At 44.2% G+C, this 19111-nt stretch overlaps 1 protein-coding gene across 1 annotated transcript in view; it reads left to right on the plus strand.

Moving 5' to 3' along the window:
• ANAPC10 (anaphase promoting complex subunit 10) overlaps positions 1 to 19111 on the plus strand; it is a 302574-nt gene that overhangs the window by 144195 nt on the left and 139268 nt on the right. The window lies entirely within an intron of this gene.

Below are 19111 nucleotides of genomic sequence, written 5' to 3' on the forward strand. Positions count from 1 at the left end.
TGGGGGTGTCCAAGAATTCCTTCTGAGGCATACATTCCTTAAACTGAGTGAGCATATCTAACTTTGAAACTAAGGCAAACATGCTGGGGAATACTGCCTCAGTTCCCTAAAAAGCACATCATAAACTAGAAAGAACTTTAGTTTTTGCACAAGCTGTAGTCCGTGAGAACGTAAAACATGTTATATCCACTGTTATGTGCAGTGCTGTGAATATAATGCACTTGTCATACAGCAAACTGAACATCTACTAAGTTCTGACATAAATTAAACATGGCAAGCAGGACAAACATTTTACCGTTGCGTGTAGCATTGGGTGCAGCAGAGTTCTCTGTAATGTTATGATTTTTTTGTAAAGCTCACTATCACCCAGGAAGGTATCCTATTGCTGACACGGAGCAGTCAGGGCTGATCCATGGATTAACGTAGTCGAAGAGCTAAGTGTTTGCTTTGTGCTTAATGCAACAATTTTAGAGACCACGCATATGCGTAGGGGCAGGTCATTTTGCCCCTTTTGAGCCAATTAGATGAAGTCACTTCTCCTTGTTCTGGTGCTACGTATGCACGGAATGTGTGCAAGTAGGAGTCCGGCTGACCAAACGTGTCCTATAAGGTTTCTGAAATCTGAGGCGGTATTGAGGTATGCTGACCCAGTGCTGTGTAAGGCTTTAAACATATGTGTCAGGAGTTTGAAAATAACTATGAATGGGGAGCCAGTGAAGCTGTTTGAGTTGGAGAAATGTGCATTTTAGGATGTTGAGGGAGGAGGCTGCCTGCTGCATTCTGTATGGTTTGGAGTCATCTGCTTAGTTGAGTGAGGGAGTAATTCAGTATATGGGTGAGTGTGGCACTACTGTGTTTCAGTCCGTAGCTGTAGATGAAGCGATGGCATATGTAATTAAGTTGGCAGGGTATGCCCAGACGTGGTGCCCTTGCTCACTTTGCCACTGGATTCAAGATAACCTGGCTGACGAGGGTTATGAACCCGAAACCGGTCCCAGGATGCTTGTTTCCGGTCCAGGGAAGACATGGCTTGGCAGTTCGGGCTGGACTGTTCCCATGAGGCACAGGGTCAGACTGATTTGCATATGGCCATGTCTAAACTGGGGTGGTGGAATGAGCTAAAGAATGATGATGGATTAAACCCAGATCAGTTGACTGGGGGTGAGTGTTTGATTTGCTCTAATGCTCCGTCCATCATCCCCTTTGGTATCGCATATGTAACAGTACTACCTTAACTGCCTTCAACCTATGTGATAACCTTGTGAAAGCATACCTAGCCTAAGCTTTTCCTACCTGTTAATGTTTCTGGCCTCATCAAAGTCCTGACTAATACCGTATATTTGCCAAGTGAACCTATACTAACGCCTTTCGTTGCTAGCTACATGAAGCTCAAGAAAACGTCTTTCATGCGCCTTCAGTGCACTCGCTGTGCTAAATCCAACTCTTTCCAGTTTGTGGCTGCAAGTTGGTGGTGTCTGAGAATGCCTTCCAAGGCTTACATTCTTTGTACAGAGTGAGCATATCTACCTTTGAAACTAAGGCAAACATGCTGGAAATACTGCTTAAGTTCCCTCAAGTAATAAGCCAAACAAATGGCCTGTGGGACTCATTCACCAGCATTTCAACTTTTGCTTTGGAAGTGTGAGAACTCAATTAGTAATTTGTATCATAATGAATGTTATTGAAAAAGGATACAGAACACAATATCTTGCATGATGATGATTTTCAAATTTTTAGTACAAGAACAATATACATTTCTTATGTATCAAAATTAGTGCAGACAACGTTTGCTCAGACAGTGAACAAATATAGATAAAATAAGACACTGAACATATCCTAAGGTTGTATATGATTTTCATATCAAACAAACCTAGGTGGAGATCCTGTCTGTTAAAATATGATATCTTCTTGTGAATCATAATATGTTTTGAAAGCAACTTAGGGAGGGAAAGTCAATGTTTCGACTCGTAGTTATTTTTCGGATCTCATCAAGATAAGTCGCCTGACTAAAGTTCCTTAGAAACAGTGGAAACTTTAGACCTTCAAAAAGGCATCCTGTAAGCAATAAGTGCATGAATGCTTAAAAAATAGTCTACAATTTATACCGGGCCACTCAATTAGTCGGACAGTTCTGGTGGGGTAAACAAATTATTCGGGAGAAGTACACCTTTGTATTGTGAGGAGAAAGTGGTCGCACCTACACATACAAGCATATTCCTAGACCAAGCCAACAATGCAAAAAGGGCCACCTGGTTACTTAGGCAGTCCCGTAGAGGTAAATTGATTACTCATGAAAAGCACACCTTTGCTTTGTGTCATGCTGCCGCCATAATATGATGGGGGAGGGGAGGGAGGGTTGGAGGATAATTATCAGCCTTTCCCAGTGTCAGCCAATGGCCAAAGGACACACTGAGTAGTGGAGTGTGGTTGTATGTGACACCTGCACTAAAAGTTTTAAGCTGTAGCATTATATTGAAGAAAATGTAGACAGTGATTTGATCTTGGTATGCAGGAAACCCTGCAATGTACCACTCATCAGGTGTTAGATTAATGCATTTTGGTGCTGGTGTCAGCATCACCGCACTATCATGCATTAGTCACTCATTGTAGCTCACTGGAACCGTGTGCTGCACGAGCTGCATTTAAGCAGCGACCACGCTGGCAGTGAGTGGTCTGTGCTGCTTAGAAAGAATGCTCCATTTCACAATAAACTGGCTTCTCTCCGTCTTGTTTACTTATTTATTATTCACATTACACCTCATCAACTCTCCAGTTAGGTGTCGCACGAACCTGGAAATCCCCTCCAGTCAGCCAGCTGTGAGGGGTCCTTTGTCAGCACATTCTCTTGATGAACATTATCAGGCAGCCCTTTACATAGATCCACAGGTGGCAAGGTGCCTGCCCCACTGACCATGCCTTGTGTGATTGCACCCAAAGGAGGACCCTGAAGTGCAGGGCTGGCAGCTTTGTTTATGTGGGGCGGCGTCTTGTTAATGTGCGACCCTGGAGAAGGCGCAGTAACTAGCACAGAAGCAGTGGCGTAATGAAACTTGAGAGGGCCCTCAGGCAAGGTACATGGAGGGGCCCCCACTGGACTCAATCAGAAGCTCTCTGGTCAAGGTACTGTGCTGAGGGAACCTCTGGAGCTTGCCCCCGCCCCGCTCTGTGGGGGTTGCAGTGGCCATTTGTACGCCACTGCACTGAGGTAGGACTGTGCTGCAAGTCCTGCCGGTCTGGCCCACCTCAAGAGCCCCAGGAAGACATTGCAGCCGACTTAATCCCTGCCAGAGGGCTGGTCAGTTCAACCAACTTGTAGCAGCAGTGCACTGAGCCTTCAAGAGAGCCTCTGCCTGCCTAGAACCTGCACAGCGCCAGCCGGGAGCACCAGCAGCATCAAGGCGCAATCAGAGCACAGCAGGCCTGTCCCAGCAGCAGGATGATCAAGTGTGCGACCCATGGCTGCATGGCCAGGAATGTTGAAGTCCCTGTCCTAGGCGACTACAGTTCTTGTCCGGCGCCATGGTTATCTCTGGTACTTTACAGCCTCAAGGTACCTTCAGCTGAAAGCCCAGGGACACAACACTGTGCAAGCAACCAAAGCAGTCATGACATGCCAGTAAGAAGTGTGCCTTCACTTTACTGCTCCAGTTGTCAAACAAAACGCTCTCATGATGAACTTTTGTAATTTTGTGAGCATCGTTTTGAAATGCATGAATGTCACGTGGAGATAGACATACTTCCATATGCCATGGTGTTTGTTTATAAGCATGTTAATTCTGGAACAAATATACTCTTCTCCTCAGGCTTTTCTCTTAACGATATTTCTTTCCACACGCGCCTTTCAGCTTTAAGTGGGGAATGTACTTTTAAAGAGTAAGGGAGGGAGGTAAAGATTAAATGGGTGCAGGGACTAGAAGAACCCAGTTAATTTCGAGTTTGCAAGAGCACACCATGTTAATTGTTTGGCTTCTGGTTCCCACCAGAGTTTAAAGAAATATTATCTTTTTTTTAAAGAATGTAGCCTTGTTGGTCTGTCACCCATTTTTCAATGTGACAAGCAGGGAGAAAAGTCACAAGTCCTAGACATAACAGGTAGTTCAAAACACTTAAAAGGGGGTTACAGCAGTGATAAAACCTTTACATAGCAAAATGATGGGTACTTTCCAGACATCCCTACTTTGTTTTGCTACTAAAAAGTGTCACACATACTTCAGAAAATGTCACACATAAGCGGAATGAAAACCTGGAAATGTCATTCGTAAACACGCTGAGAGCTTGGCAGCTATGTTCAGAGGTTTGTTAAGAACAAACGAAGTGGTTTGAGAGATGGTAATTTAGAATATGACTTGAGTTTGTACAAGTTTATTCAGAAAACTCAAAAATATAAACACATATTGAGATCCTATTTCAAAAACAATCAAGCATGAGATCCTGCCTCTCAGAACACACACAGTATCCCAGAATATTATCAAGACAAAAGGGAAGGGGGGAAGGGGGGGGGGGGAGGGGGGAGTCATTGTAAAATGTAAAGTTAACCATTTGAGACTATGTACATGACCTAATCATCATGCCTTGAAATAAATGTATAGCCCCATTCTTCCCAAGGCCTATTCGAGAATCCTGCAGCATTTGTTTCATTTTCTTGGTAAAAGATCAGGTGAAACACTGCATCGCTTTCCAGACGCGAAGATTAATATCGCAGTCTGACTCTAGTGCATTTAACATGCAGTTCAGAGGCAAAATCATTCTTTCTTTTGCTGCTTCAGGGAACATCAGTTTTAACCCCTTTGGATAGGGTTACATGAAGGAAATGGGTTTTAGCCTGTTGGATGGAACATGGCCTGCTCAGTCATTCACATAGTTTTCGTACAAATAGGCGGGCTCGGATTTTGAGTATGCCAAATGGATTAGAAAAAAAGATTCATGCATTTAGGTCTCCCTGTTGGGGTAAGTTCTCAGTTAAATTCTTTGTAACTTTTATTTGGCCAACCTTACATCAAGGTTGTATAAGATCAGAAAATGAAATGTCCAAATGAAACTGACTGTGAAGATTGGCTCATATTTATGATGCTACAACGCCATACAAACTGGAGTTCCATGAAGCGGTGTTTCTTTAAAACCACATATAATGGCTAGGACCTAGAACAGAACCCTCCTTTAAACAGTTGCTAATTGTGATCCTATTTGTACATTTCCCCTCATATCTAGTTGAACCTAAACCCAACTTCTACTGCCATGGAGTCTGGTGATGTCAAGCGAGCCAATACGGATATCCAGCATCCTGAGTTTACTCAGCAATTAAACTCAGCTAGCTCAAATCAACAAAACTACTAAAGAGATGCTCTGTTGTATTTATTGATTTCTTGAGATGATAACTAGCATGAAGCACTGGCACATGCTTTCTAAGCCTGGACAGAACCTTCCTTGCGCTCTGGTTAAATGGTATTTTCAACAATCTGACCTTTTTGTCCCATCAGCACCAATCTGTAATGTATTTTGATGTCGAGTATATCAACCTCTAGAATGAAATATCGCCCTTAATGCCCATTTTATAGGTAATGCCAATTTAATAATTTAATAGGTGTGAGTAAGCCCCCCCCCCCCCCCCCCCCCCCCCCAAAACGTGAAACATACCTATTCCGTAAAATCCATTGGAACAGGAAAGGGGGAAGCTGTGCACGCCATTATGAGTTTTTCACATTCATCACTGGCGGGGTAACGTTAGTGCCATGGCCTTGTCTCCATTTCTGAGATTCATTTATTTATTTTTTATATTTCCTACAGTTATACAGCCATTCAGGTCAAGATCTGTTGGGCCAGGGAACTCGTGTAACACCTTCTAACTTGCTTCAAATCAAATCAAATAACACTGCGATCCTCTCCAGTTCAAACCCCCTATTGTTCTTTCTAGTCACTAGCACTCTTTATTTGATGCATCAGTTCTTACCGTATTGTGACATTCTTATTCCTCTCACAATTAGCCTGAATCTTCTGCTAAGTTTGTTAAACTAAATACATTATTTGTTTGCAGTGTTTAACCCTTTCTTTAAAGGGGCTTTCAATCCTTTACATCTGTGCTCAAACCAACCCTACTTGTTTGACTGGGATCTTTCTTCCAGCCTTAAGACCTGTAAGCCCCCATATAACTAAGTTATCCTTCTTCTCGATGCCATCAAACCTGTCAGCATATCTACTGAATGTTTGATATCAGTAACTGGCAGCATTTGTAACAGTACTTTTGGTAAGTCATCCAGAGTGGCCGAACTCCATTGAGTTGTACTCCTTTTTGTTAAACTGTTGGCTATTCGCTATGGACTTATATGTGATACCTGGGCCACTTGCGAGAGGTAAGTGATGATGGGAAGACCATCACTAACACGTTGTTCCTCCTCTTAGAACTTCATCCAACAAACAAAATGCCCCGCAGAAATTGAATAGCCTGTTGCGCACTCTCTCTTGCTGGAGACAAAAGTTCTTCTTCTCTACCTCCGGCAAATGGCAGTTTAGATATGCAAGTCTATTAATTCTTAAAATGTATTTAATTCTGTTTAAAAAAAGACATTTCTCCCCGCTTTCTAACCAATGTTAAACACTAGCGGAAGAAGAACGTTCATCATCCCTCTACATGACGTGATACCCATCGCTATTGCGCAGTTACACTCGAGCATTATATGCTGCATTTCCCATTCTTTTCTGTTGCCCGCATCATCATGGCCTGATAATCCATGTCCAGAAACATATTTAGGTATTATTATCAAAGTGCATTGACTCCTGGATTAGACCTGGGCAAAGTGGGAGCTGGCCCATGGCTCCAGCCTTTCAGGGCCCCCCTGATAGAGCCAGGTCTGTTGTGCTGAGTCTTTCCCGGGTGACCATGAATACTTTTTAAGCATATTGTTTTAAATACCTTTTCCATTCAATTTATTTTTAAGGTGATGATGTGTGAGAGTCTATTACAGACATTTTGCAGAGAAATGTTGTTTGTTTCATCCACCCATCCATTAAAAAAGGCTTCTTTTATATAAAAACCGAAACGGAAGGGTGTCACAGACATTATTTGCAGTAATATTAGCGAGATAAGATTACAATATTGAAAACACACATTGCTTTACCTGAATATTAGATGTAAACACATTTAGAATGTGGACGAGTGTGCCTATGCACGGTCAGTGACCAGGCCAAAGAGGGCATGGAAGAGCTGAAATTGGATCATAAATTCAAAGGTGTTCCAAATGGGGCCACCCTAATTTGATTGGCACAGGGCTCCTAAAATCCCTAAGATGTCCCTTGGCAAGGTATTAGAAAGTCTGTATGCCGCATGCATAATTTGCAAACCAGACTCGACCTGTCCATAAGTCAGTCATTTTAAATACATTACCTTCCCTTGACTTCCACGAAGAACTGTCCAGCCTTCAGGCATACACTAAAGAGCCATTACTTCAGCTTTCTGAATTAAAAGAGGGCACTTACTTGCATCAGTGACCATATTAAATATGCCAAACGATTCTGGTTTCTCTACGTTCTTATTTGAGATGGGAGTGTATAAAGTTACCCTATACAAATCATATATCTCTGATGTCTGGAGAATCTAACGGAATTTGCACTAGTAGCTTGTGTTATTTCTTTCATCATGCCCATTCTTCAATTTCCTGGCCAACTGAAATACATCAAGACTATGAAATCATCTGTAAAGATCCATAGACTTGTCCCAAGGTCCATGCAAGACCTACAGGATCTGTGTACTCGCGGAGTCAGGTTCTAGAATAAGCAGGTTGGACCAGTGCTGTCTGACATAAAGGGAAAGACATCTGGAGTTATTGTGGAGTAAGAGGACCAGGTCTGAATATTGCTTGAATGTGTTCTTTTGTAGCTTGGATAGAATTGTGTTCTTTATTTTGGAGAGCAACATTTCACTGTTACTCACAGCCCAAAAGTAGTTGGAGGCAAGAAGAGATCATCTGTGTCCACCGTATGATAGCTTACGTTTTCCAGCCATCTCTAGCTTACATCAACTACTTTTTTCTCGTGTAGACATTTCCATTAGAAAAGAGATAGACTGGCAGAAGGGGCAGTGAATGTGTGGTGTAGAGCAGTGGTTCTTAACTTTTTAACTTCTGTGGACCGGAACATAATTATTACTAGAATCCGGGAACCACCACTAAATCATTTTTGGATTTCAACCAATCAATCTATTTATTTATATATTTATTTTGTTACTCATTTTATAAAGCGCATAGCTTCCTCAGTGGGGTGTCCCAGTGTTAGGTACAGGTGTACCCAGTTTCCTAAAAACGCACTTCGACTGGGTTTGACGAATCCTCAGAGGTAGAGAGTTCCATAGTTTTGGTGCCAGGTAGCCACATGAGCTTCCACCTAAGTGTGCTCTTTTAATGTTAAGAACAGTCACTGGCCTTTCCCCAGCTGATCTTAGATTTCTAGCTGGTATATATGGTCTGATCAGAGATCGAAGGTACTGTGGTCCTTTTTTTGTTAGTGCCTTGTGACAATAGCACAAGGCTTTAGAAGAGGACGTGCATCTAAATAGCATTCAGTGCAGTTTCTTGAGTGCATCCCCCATCAACGCATACCTAAGAAGGTTCAAAGGAAGAATAGCAGCAGCGTTTTGCACACTTTGGACCCTCTTGATCCGACCTTGTCTGACCTCCAAGGCCAGCACGTTGCAGTAATCCTGCCTTGACACAATCGAAGCCTGTTTTTCTAGGTAGCTCTGGCAGGAGGCAGAGAATCGTTCTTCGCATCTTAAGAATTCCAAAACATTCCCCGCCACTGCAGTAATTTGGCTGTCAAAAGACAGCTTACTGTCCAGCCAGATGCCTAGGTTCTTAACCTTAGCTTTAGGTTCCTGTAGCGGACCTAGCTCCACAGGCCTACAAGCCATACACCAGATGTTGGCTTGCATGCCCACAGTCAGGACCTAGGTCTTTCCAGCATTGAGCTAAAGGCAGTTCCAGTCCATCCACCTTGCAACTTCTGCAAGGCAGAGACACAAGGACGAGGCCATGTTGAAAGGGTTTTGTGGCAACTTGACGATAAGCTGCGTGTCATCAGCATATGAGATTATGGTAATAAACCCATAGCGTTCGATTTCCTCTGCAAACGGTTGCATGTACGCATTAAACAACGTAGGGATCAACGACGAACCCTGCGGCACTCCTTGGTTCACAGAAAACACTTTTGATTGGTACAGCTTTTGTGCTACCTGAAAAGTGCACCCCTGCAAAAAGGATGTGACCCAGCTCAAAGCTTTATTGCCCACTCCACAGTTCCAGAGTCTCTCCAGTAGGGTGTTATGGGACACCGTATCGAATGCGGCGCTACGATATAATATAAGCAATGCCGCTGAATCACCTGCATCCAAAATCTTACGTATCGACTCTGTCGCCAGCAACAAGGCAGACTCAGTACTGTGAGATGGGTGAAAGTCTGCTTACGTCACGTGTAGTAAGTTACTCCTTTCTATGAAGGCCGAGAGCTGTCTGTTAACAAACTTCTCCATGATTTGAGAGTAAAAAGGTAGTTGTGAAATTGGACGTAAATTCTCCAGCTTAGCGCGATCTAGCAGCGTTTGTTTTAGTAGTGAGACCACCACAGCGTGCTTCCATCGCCCTGGAATCTGGCCAGAGGCCAGGGATCCATTAATCAATTCACCTACTACAGGTAGAATTACTTCCACCCCTCTTTCTGGAATGGATCGAGAGGCCGGATCCAACAGCGACCCTGATTTCACCACAGCACAAAGCGAGGGCATTTTCTCAAGCTCAATAGGCCTGACATTCAATAGCTTAGAGCTATTCTCTGGGCTGTTGAACCACAAGCTCAGGCTTGGGGCATCTCTATATTCGTCAGGAAAAGACGTATATTTTGGCCACTTTTTCCATAAGGATCTGGGACAAGACATTACATTCCTCTTCAGAGGGAGCAATTGATGTTGAAACTCAAGATAGTTTTCTGTTTCACATTAAGAAAGTGCTTCCCCACCCAACTCATTCAAAAAACCTTCCATTGGATGAGAAACATAAAGTCCCTCATTGGCCCTTGAAAAAACTGCTGTCACTACTACCCCCTTCATCACAGACCTTTCAACAACTAAACCTGCCACTCACTACAACTCAACAGTGTACTCCATCCAGGACCAAGTAGCCCAGCTGAAACTAAAAAATGTTAGAAACACACACTCGAGATCCTGGTTAAATGAAGATCTTACCACTGAAAAAGACCGCTCCGAGCAGCTGAAGGACTCTGGCGATCAAATCCATCCACAGCCCACCTCGAACAGCTAGGGAATGAACGCAGGGAATATAAATAATACATCATGGATGAAAAAGCCTAATTCTTCCGCAAAGTTCTTGACAAGACCAAACAAAAAAAACTGAGGTCTTCAACATCATCAAGCAACCAACCACTTAGCCAGCCTTACAAAACCCTCGGATATCTAAAGAACAGTGTGAAAAATTCGCCAATTTCTTCCATGACAAAATCACGAAGATCAAGCTCTCCCTTGATGAGCATAACCAGTCATCCAATGAGAACCCCCCCTCCCATAAATGAAGATAGCAACCTCCCCTCTCGCCCCACAGCCACCCCAGCAGTGGTGACGCCCCTGGACAACAACAGGTGCAATCAAATCTAAGGCACCCACATACTCCTAGAAGCTGGAAAGTATTCATCCCACTCTCGAAAAATAACATATCTGCCCTGCTGTCTACGTCTAAACATTCTACCTACCGTGCAGACCCCCTTTCAGTCTCCCTGGTAAAAAAAACCTCAGTCAAGCCCTAAACACCCTCCCCACCCCCTGGACTAAGATTATAAACAGCTCCCTCATAACTGGAGGAATGCCAGACTGTCTCAAACTCTGCCAAGTCACACCAATGCGTAAAAAAACAGGAGTTGACCCAAACAACTTCAACAACTTCAGACCTGTTTTCAGTCTCCTCTTCCTAGCCAAAACTCTAGAGAGTTCTGTCCTTTAACAATTTAACCAGCACATCGAAAACCACAATCTCCTGGACCTGCACCAATCTGCGTCAGAAAAGGATGCGGCACAGAAACCGCCATCTTGAACATAGTAGATGACCTACACAAATCCTTGGCTATAGACAGATGTTGCTTGCTCATACTCCTATCAGCGGCCTTCAACCACAAGTTTCTCCTGGATTCTCTCCAGTAAAGGATTGGTGCGGACGGGGTGATTCTACGCTGTTTCACATACTTTCTGCAAAACCGCTCTCAACAAATTAAAATAAGCAATCAAACTTCTTATGCCAAGATAATAACCCGGTGTAACCCTCAAGGCACCCACACTGTTCAATATCTACTTGGAACCCCTCAACATCATCCTCAGCCAAGCAAACATCCCCTTCCATCTATACGCAGATGACACCTAGCTCTACATGGAAATCTCCTCTCTAGACAACATACACCGGTTAAATACCACCCTCAAAGAAGTCCAACATTGGCTATCTTGCAACCACCTTAAACTCAACCAAGACAAAACAGAAATTCTCCTCATATCAAAGACAGAACAATCCCCCCAGATGCAAGAATGGATACATTCCATAGATGCTCTCAACTGCAATCGAACCACAGTTGACTCTGCCAAATCTCTAGGAATCACACTTGACCCTAAACTGATCATGAAAGATCATATGAAGAATAGTCCCAAGAACGCCTTCTACAACCTGAAACTTTTGAACAAAATCGAACCCTATTTTCCTCCAAATGATCTTAAATCTGCCCCCCAAGCAATGGTGCTGTCTAGATTGAACTACGTTGATGCCACCCACACTGGAACGGCTAAATCCCACCTCACACCCCTAAGAACCACTCTCGATGCAGCAGACAGAATGGTCACCGGAATAAAAAAAAATATGACCACATAACCCTCGCCCTGAAAGAACTGAAGTGGCTCCCAATTGAAGCTCGCTGCAGCTTCAGAACTGCTTGTCTTACTCACAATGCCTTCCACACTGGGAAACCAGTTTACCTCACCTCAAAACTAAAAACAGCAGATCACACAAGAAACCTAAGAAGCTCAAACACCCTACTTCTCATTCCGCCTAAAGCCCACAAACAAAAAACTCTGGCACACTCTTTCTCGAGCAATGCCCCTAAAATCTGAACCCTTCCTTCTTGCGCTTCAAGAAACAACTAAAGGACCTCCTCCTAAACTGGCATGTCTATCAACCAGCTTGAAAGGCTGTCAAGTTGGCCCCAGTCGTCCTTATCATTCTTCATCCCTCAACCACTGATTTTATGATACTACTCTGCTGCTCTGTATATGTTTGCTATCTTTGATGTGAACATTTACTGTTGTAAAGAGCTCTGATACCTTTGGGTTGAGCTAGCGCTATACAAAACTCTTAAATAGAGATGAGAGTGACTTCAGGATCTGTAAAGTGCGGCAAATCACCCATGAAGTTCTCATGGTACAGGAGTAGCTAGCTGTGTTGAGGTGATCTGTTTATTCAAACAGGCAGGTCTTGCGTCCTATCCTGAATTCCCGGAGCGATGAGGCAGTCCTGAGGTGTAAGGGAAGGTCATTCCAAGCATTGGCCGCCAGGTGTGAAAAGGAGCGCCCTTCACTGTTGCCTCGACAGTTCCAGAGGGTGTCTGTGAGGAAGAGGAAGACAGATCAGAGGTGTCTGGTTGGTCAGTGGAATGCATTTTTTGAAGTCTACTGGTCCTTCGTTGTGCAGGGCTTTACATGTGTGTCGACATCTTAAACTGGCATCTCTTCTGGATCAGGAGTCAGTGTAGACACTTGAGGTGCGGTGTGATGTGGGTCCGTCTGGGGAGGTTGAGGATGAGTCTTGCTGCTGAGATTTGTATTGTCTGTAGTCTCTTCAGGAGGCATGCAATGATTCCTTCGCAGAGTGTAGTCCAGTCTGCTGGTGACGAGGGCCTGCGTGACCCCTACTGAGTCATTGGCGTCCAGAGAATGTCCTAGCCAATTTTGACAGTTGTAACTGCAGAACAAGTTTTAAATTACCTAATGGTTCCCCTGGAACATAAGTGAATGAGATTCATGACAATAGGGCCTTATTTTTGATAATTTTCTAATCAGTCATCGATCCCCCGACTAGGGGTCACCCCCACTCTGGGGGTCCCAAGAGGTCCCCGGACCACAGATTAAGAACCACTGGTGTAGAGCATCCCTGAAGTGTGCAAAAGGTTTGTAGCCTTTCCTTTTCAGACCAGATTCCCAAACAGTTAGTGATGAGGTGGATCGATGTAAGAACACTTGCATCACTTGAGTTGTAACTGATTTTTAGTTTACCTGGTAATGTTAATTTCCTCACATTGTGGGTGTTTTCCTGATGTGAAAAGTATTTGTATTGCTGATGGTGCACTTTCAAATCGATTATGCAGATCACATTTCTGCCAAATATATCAGTATTATCGTAAATTGTACTCTATTTAGTCAAACTCAGCAGGAGAGTTTGCCAAAGTCAACTCTACCAATGAGCAACATTAACCTCCTCTTATTTGAAAAAAACAATTACCCCGTTAACCCCACAGATGCCCTATTTTATTACAGGCGATATCTCAACTCTTACAAATGATTCATTATTAAACATGAGCATCAAAGTAGTAAAGATTATTGTGCAGACATTATCTGGTTATAACATCACAATGTGTTATTATCATTTGTGTAGAGCACATTCACAGAAAGATTGCCCATTTCCACCGCCCTGCCCCCGGAGACCCAACCTTCCTCAACCATCATCCCTCTCCTGAGAGCCTGGTGGTGCAGGCCTCGAGAACCAAACTTAACCTGAGCGCATGCCGTACCACTTTCCTGAGTCAGGAATGAAACAGCCTGGACACCTTCTAGGAGAGAATTTTCTCTTCCACCAGCCTGGCATTGCGGTTGGTGAACACTAGATACCTATTGGACCGACAGCTCATGCATTGTGGACATGGTTGCACAGCTGTTGCCCATGCTTCCCTAAGAGGGCCGGGCCATCTTGAACCAGGAACTGGAAGGTGGTTGGGACGCAGCGAAGTCCATTATTCGGTAGGGACTAGCCACTATCGACTCACTAGGCGGGGCCATGGCCTCAAGGGTGGCGCTCCGCCACCATGACTGGCTAAGGTCAACAGAGTTTCCCACATAGACATGTCCTTTGACAGCTCCTGCCTATTCTGCGATAAGGCAGACAGAGTGCTCAAGCGCTTTAAGGAGAGTCAAGTCGCCACCAGATCTGTAGGCCTACCACTGGATACCCGACAACAGCAGTCTTCTTTTCGCCCCTTCCGTGGCCACGGGAGGGACACAATTCCACCCTTAGCCTCCAGACCAGGAGGCTTCTCAGTCCTTTCATGGCCAGGGACGAGGTTGCCACAGAGGATGAGGACCCACACCCAGCATACTGTCTATGCCCTGTCTGCTCTGGCTGCCACAGCCTCCAGACCTCTTTTGTGGGTCCTCAACACAGCACAACCATCTCGTTTGCAGCAGGGTCAAGCATCACCTGCCCCAGTGGCAGGGGATAATCTCCAACAAGTTTGTTCTCCAAATTGTGCAGCGGGTTATGCCCTTCCTTTTCTGGAAACCCACCTACCTTGCCACTGTTCGCAGAACGGCTGATGGAGGACCATATCTTTTTGCTTCTTCAGGAAGTGCAGGCTCTGCTTACCAAGGGAGCAGCCATTGAGACGGTGCCAGCATCAGAATAGTGCGTGGTTGTTGTTCCTGCTATTTTCTGGTGCCGAGAAAGGACAGAGCCTTCTGCCTTATACTAGATAGTTGCGCTCTCAACACCTTTCTACAGAAACAGAAATTAAAGATACTCACCTTGACTTAGGTTCTGTCTGCCCTGTGCCTCAAAGACTGGATAGTAGCCTTGGACCTTCAAGACTCGTATTATCTCATTCCCGTCCTGTAGGTCAACATGGGTTGCCTGCAGTTCACAGTAGGCCAAGAGCCTTTCCAGTTTGCTGTCCTCTCCTTTGGCCTCACCAGTGCACCTCGGGTGTTCATGTGCAACACACCTTCCGAGGTCACAGATCACAGTCTTCTTCTACCGCAACGACTGGCTGTTGTAGGCGGGCTTGTCCCAGGCAGTCTTCACCCACTTCCAGACTACGGCAAACCCTCTTCACTCACTGGGGTTCTCTATCAACATGCCAAAGTCGCGCCTGACTCCTCAGACCCTCCCTTTCGTTGGAGCCATACTGGACACGGTGCAGTTCTGTGCCTATCCTACGGAGCATAGAGTCCAGGACTTTTGGGCTATGATCCTGATGTTTCAATCTCCATCTTGGATTTTGGTGAAATTGACCCTGAGGCTGCTGGGTCTGATTGCATACTGCTGGTGAAGCATGCTAGATGGCATATGCGGGCTTTGCTGTGGGATCTGAAGTCCCAGTGAACACGACTCATGTCCAACCTGGTCCAGATTTTGGTGTAGACTGCAAAATATCTGCAGTAGTGGCTGAAGAATCGCGATTGGATCAGCGGCAGACCCTCTTCCTCCCCTACCCAGAGTTGCCATGGTGACCAATGCATCACTTCTGGGTTGGTGTGGCCACTTCGGAGAAGTGGAGAGCAGAGGACCCTGGTCTCCCGTGGAAATCCCAGCTCCTTATCAGTCTCCTAGTTGCGGGCTATCCGCTAGGCATTGAAGGCTTTCCTCCCATCCATCAAGGGAAGGTTGATTAATGTGTTCACGGGCAACATAACTTCCATGTGGGATTGCATAAAGCAGGGCTTTGTGAGATTGTAGACCCTGTGCATTATTATTTGGGAGATCATAGTAGCAAGATGAGGTCTGTGATGAGTAAAAGGCGGGATGGAGGAGGGAAGAGTCTCTAGAAAGGGATTAGGGAGATTGTAGTAGTAAAATTAGGTTTGGGATGAGTCAAAGGGGGGCTACATGATGAAAGACTTTAAAAGGGTTGTTTGGAAGATCATAGTAGTAAAATGAGTTTTGAAGTGAGCCAAGTGGGGTGGAGGTGGCAAGAGTCTAGAAAGGGTTGCTTTGGAGACCATAGTAGTAGAATGATGTGTGGGATGAGTCCGAGAGTGGAGGTAGAGGGTTCATTGAGAGAAATATAGGGTGAGATAGAGTAGTGCATTGGAGAGAGTCAAAGTTTTTCTTCTTCTACAGTAGGAGTAAAGTAATAAATATGTAGATATATAACTACATAGGGCTCAATTACAAATTTTGGCGGTGCAGGGGCGGCTGGCATGCCACTGCTGCGCCCTCACACTGCCAAGAGACACCGCCGTCCACCAGATTACAGTTTAATAGTGGTCAGGTGGGCGGCGTGGCATGTATTTCCCGCGGCGGTGCCTTTGAAAAAGGCACCGCAATGTGAGCTCCACACAAGGTTCCTGCACGGCATGGACTGTAACGTTTATGCCTTGCAGGAACTGGTGTGCATTCACACAGGAGGGTCCATGTTGTGCCCCCCTGTGTACATACACATGGCATGAGGTGCCAGGGAGCCCTGTTGGGCCCCGTTGTTTCCTCTTCACCATGATTTTCATGGCGGTGTAAACGCCATGAAAACAGTGGTCGAGAAGAGACTCTTAATATGCTTAGAGGGAGCACGGCGTTTCCGGCAAGCATATTGAGGCCTCAGGAGCGCCGCGCACCTCCAGAGAAGGGGGTTCCCTGGCGGCCGCAGTCCTATGGTGGTCCGACTGCCCAAGTCACAATGGGGCAGACCTCCACCGCCTCGCTACCATAAGTCTGGTGGTCCTCGGACCGCCAAACTCGTAATTGGGCTCATAGAAACGGGTATCTGTGTATAAGGAAGATAATACATCAAGATTTAAAGTTGTATTATACAAACTCAGACTTTCAAGTGTTGCTGTACTTGAAGCTAATCTATTCTTGTATTTTTATAACTATCTTTTTTTATTTTATATTTTTCATTTTTCAAATAGTGAAGCACTTGTGGATAAAATAGTTATGATATTTACATATTGTGATAGCTAAATAAAACAGACCCATTAGCATCTAATCAAATTATATAAAAGCTATGCAGTGACCTATATACTTGTTAGGTATAGAATTTTATATATATGATCAAGATCGCGGAGGCGATCGAAACGCGTCTGAGGCGGACACTTGTCTAATGAATTAAAGAAGGATATTTGGCACCTTGAAATCGCTTGTGGTGTATTCTCTGGCATGCAACATAGGCTGTGGTCTGTACCTGTTAAAGAATCCCTCTGACATTGGAGGGTCAGATGTATATATATACATATATATTCCACTCCCGTACCAATAGAAACGGGCTCGGGTTCAATCGAGGTAAGCTTTATTTCACTTACAATGCCTCGCACAGAAATTTCACGGCACAGCTCACAAGCAGCTGGCAGACGCCTTTCAGCTGTTAGCCTTTCTCAATGCCAGTTCATTATTACAAGTTTGTTTACCAAGGGGCTTTTAAATCCACGTTTGGTGACTCCCGTTGGAGGGTGCCGCATACTCATGAAAAGAGGACTGGCAGGTTCGAGTAAGTATCCAATCTCTGACGGGTTGTCACTGCTGTCCTCTTCCATCGTACTCACACACACATTTGCCCCTGGAAACACATTCCAATGTGCCCTATGTGCAGCCAAAAAAATGATTTATGCAGTCCAAATCTGCAAGTTCTGGCTTAGTAGCCTCTTCACATGCTCACGATAATGCCCTGATTCCCATCAGCTGTCAGACCGCATTTTTACCCTTGCGGCAGGCTTCCTGGAAGTTAAACTCACACCATCAATTATATATATATATCAGACCAAAAGAATATATATATTTTTTAAAACAACAGTAATTGTACATATTTGTACAAAGAAGTACACACCAACATTTTACAAATTTTAACAAGTCTCAAATTTCTGATTTTAGCAAAATCTAACAAGGATACACACAAAGCTTGCAGGATAAGCAGACAATATGCTTGTCAAGGTCTTCAGAAACTGTTAGAGAGTCACATACCGCACAGCGATTTGTCCTTGTACTATATAGATCCAGTTTTGGCATCAGAAATGCTTGCTTTAGTCAAATATGCCAACATAGAATTTTAACTCACAGCTGATACATATTATATTATATCACATGCTACATCAGAAACCAGTGTGTATTAATTAGCTTGTTTACAAGTATTTGAATAATGTTAAAAATAACATAAGCTTAAAAAGTATTTTTTCATTCAACTTCTATAACGTTCCCTAAAATACAAAATTTGCTTCAGATCATTTATTGAACACGATCAGATTCTTAGGCAATCCCTTAGCTAGTCCTGGAACATTGAAGTATTTAAGTGTTTTAATTCAATTATGGCAAAAAGAATACTCTTTAGATATGCTCAAGCTTCTAACACAGAAAGACAACAGACTTTTGGAGTCTTGCCTGGATATGAATCTATGTGAGCAAAGTCAGTTCACTCAATTTATCCTTTTTTTTTTTTTTTTAACTCTTTTTATTATGCATCATAACAAATTGCACAGCTATGCAAAGAAGCAATAACATATGATCAAAAAATAAAAGCCAGGTAGATTGTCCTGAGCAGTTTGTACCATATAAATGTATCACTCAGGTTCCTCACTCTCGATGCCCGCTGGGTCATGCAATCTATCTATGCTGCGTTGTAGTTCCACTGCCGGAGACAAGCATATCTCCCCTCTCTACATATTCCAGATTGTCCATTTATGGTCCCATTTTTTTGGGGCATCCTCTATGTTTAAACACATCTTTTTCAGCAACCATAGCTCTGTCCATATCGGCCACCCAGTCCCTGATCATTGGTGTGTCCCCCACTCCCCATTTTTGTGCAATGTTTTGTTTAGCTATGGCCCACCCCAGTGAAGCCCACTCCCTCTCAGTCTGGGTAAGGTCCGTGGCTTCCCATATTTTTAGAATACAGAGTTTCGGGGTGATCGTCAATGTTTTCCCCCAGCACACTCCAAGTGGTCTGTAATCTTTTTCCAGTAAGTTTGAGCAACTGGGCACTTCCAAATAATGTAATAGAAGGTTCCCTCCTGGTGACAGTGCCTGAGGCAATGGGGATCCGGTCTCCTACCCATTTTGACCAGGACTCCCGTGGCCAAATAAACATGGTGCAGAACGTTTAGTTGGATGAG

This window comes from Triturus cristatus, chromosome 2_2 (assembly GCF_964204655.1).
Source record: "Triturus cristatus chromosome 2_2, aTriCri1.1, whole genome shotgun sequence".
Taxonomy (NCBI): Eukaryota; Metazoa; Chordata; class Amphibia; order Caudata; family Salamandridae; genus Triturus; species Triturus cristatus.